Genomic DNA, 2764 nt, shown 5'->3' on the forward strand with positions numbered 1-2764 from the left:
GATCGCTGGAGCCCAGCAGGTCCATGCTGGGGTGGCCGTGAGTGTGCCACTGCACTCAAGCCTGGGCGATGGAGTGAGACTCCAACTCAAAAAAACAAAAAGAGCCGGGCACAGTGGTTCACACCTATAATTCCAGCACTTTGGGAGGCTGAGGTGAGAGGATTGCCTGGGCCCATGGGTTCAAGACCACTCTGGGCAACTTGGCGAGACCTCATCTCTACAATAAATTAAAAAAAAATTAGCTGGGCATGGTGGTGTGTGCCTGTAGTTGCAGCTACTTGGAAGGCTGAGGTGGAAGAATCACCCGAGCCCAGCAGGTCGAGGCTGCAGTGGCCATGAGCGTGCTATTGCACGCTCCATGAGACTCCAACTCAAAAAAAAAAAAAAAAGAGTCTTACATAATTTGATACAAAATGTTTGTGGCAGTTTATTTTGATACAATATTAATTGCAGGCATTCTCCTGTCCTACCTCTTTCCCCTATTCAAGTGGCTATCCAGATTTCAGTTTTTGTGAGTGAGGCAAATAGCAAAAGTTGCTTAGAGATAACTTAGGCTCTCCCTGTCTTTTGAAATGAGAAGGGTGAGGTGGAAGAGAGTTCTCAAAATTTAGGATTCTTTTTTTTTTTTCTATTTTTTTTTTATTAATCAATATTTTTTATTATGGTTTTGTGGGGTACAGTTAAGGGTTAGGTGTACAATTATGTTTCATTCAGGCACCCTGTTGATAAGAGGTGTTTTCCCATCCCCAGACTGAAATTTGCTACTGTTAATCCCATCCCCCCCTATAGTTTCCCAGTACCGTCAAAATTTAGGATTCTGAAGCCTACTGTAGGTTGAGTTAATAGCTAAGATTTCTATCTTACTCTGTGACAAAGCCCAGGATGGTGGCAAAACCTCACAGGGAAGGAAGGCCACATGGGGTACTATAGGCAGCTGCACCTGGGTGCAGGAGCTGCCAGATTCACTCATTTGAGTCCAGATTTTTTTTTTTCTTTTTGAGTGGAAGTCTCCGTCGTCCAGACTGGAGTGCATTGACACACTCACAGCTACTGCAGCCTCGACCTGCTGGGCTCAGGTGATCCTTTTGCCTCAGCCTTCCGAATAAGCTGGAACCACAGGCGTGGGTCACCACGCCCGGCTAAATTTTTTTTGGGTAGAAATGAGGTCTCACCAAGTTGCCCAGGCAGGTCTCAAACTCCTGGCTCAGGCAATCCTCTCACCTCTGCCTCCCAAAGTGCTGAAATTATTGGTGCAAGCCACCACACTGGGCCTGATTCCAGATTCTTGAGTACCAACGTTGGTAAAGAAATATGTGTCACCAGATCTGAAGGGAAGAGAATCCCAGCAGCAAACCAGTGTGTACAGATGGCCAAATAATTTGCGGTAATTCCAGTACTTCCACAATAATAAAGGCCCTAGAAACTTTGTACAACCTTGGATGGAGAGGAACGCTCATTGGTAACTGAGATAGGATTTCCCACCAGCATGGCAAGATGGGAGCTCAGGATTAGATTCATGTTGATCTAAAAATACTTCATTCATTTTATTTTATTTATTTGTTTTTATTTTATTTTATTAGGTTTTATTTTAAAGATGTGGGGTACAATTCAGGATTAGGCATACAAGTAGACATCATGCAGGTAAAGTTCATGATGGTAGTAATAGTTTGTAGTAATAGTTTTTTCTATGGAATAGAATCATATCCACAATATGTGTATGCATACATAATGCATATACATAGTATACATATTATTAGAAAATATATTTTCAGGATGTTCTCCCTTTTCTAGATGGATATTATTAGAGGAAAAAAACCATAGTGATTTTCTCTACCTAGTGAATTATAAGAATTTATCATATTGTCTTTATTTGAAAAAAAAAATCTTAAATGTTTGTGCTCTTTTTTTTTTTTTTTGGTCAGAGTCTCGCTCTGTCGCCCAGGCTGGAGAGCAGTGGCACGCTCACGGTCACCGCAGCCTCCACCTGCTGGGTTCAGGTGATTCTCCCACCTTAATCTTCCAAGTAGCTGGAACTACAGGCATGTGCCATCACATTCTGCTAATTTTTGTTGATTTATTATAGAGACACAGCCTCGCCAAGTTGCCCAGGCTGGTCTGGAACCTGTGGGCTAAGGCAGTCTTCTCACCTCAGCCTCCCAAAGTGCTGGTGAGATAAGGAGATAGCTAGAGAAAGGATAAGCAGACAAGCAGGTTCTCTAGTAACAGTGTAGCGAACTACCCTCCGAACCTCAGGCTCCGCTTTGGTAAACAAGCTCCCTGCAGGGCGCTCAAGCTAGAGCTTAAGTAGTCACTGCTGGGATTGAAAAGCAACCAATCAGCTCACCATTAGGCCCCTACCTCCTGCTGATTGGTCCTTAGTACTAGCCAATCAGAACAGCTAAGTGGAGGCCAATCAGCTCACAGCTAGTGTTAGCCAATTGGTTTGGACTTAGGGCTATATAAACACCAGGTTTTGCCTCCCCCCCCACCGTGGGCAATCCCTTGGGGTTCACTGCCATGCTACTGTGGGAGCTTTTCTGTCCTCTCAATAAGTCCTCCTTTCTCACTTTGCAGCTGTCCCGTGTCCCTTATTCTTCCAGGCATGAGACCAGAACCTTGACCCTGAAGAACTCTAGAAGATCATTGGAGCTGAAGAGCAGTGCACCCAGAAGCTGGCTTGCCAACTGACTGGGCTGGCTGAACCAGAAGAGCTGCTGGAAGAAGGCAAGGCTCCGAAACTGAGACACTCGGAGGGCTAGGCTTG

This window comes from Carlito syrichta, unplaced genomic scaffold (assembly GCF_000164805.1).
Source record: "Carlito syrichta isolate Samal-C Ts95f unplaced genomic scaffold, Tarsius_syrichta-2.0.1 Scaffold309824, whole genome shotgun sequence".
Taxonomy (NCBI): Eukaryota; Metazoa; Chordata; class Mammalia; order Primates; family Tarsiidae; genus Carlito; species Carlito syrichta.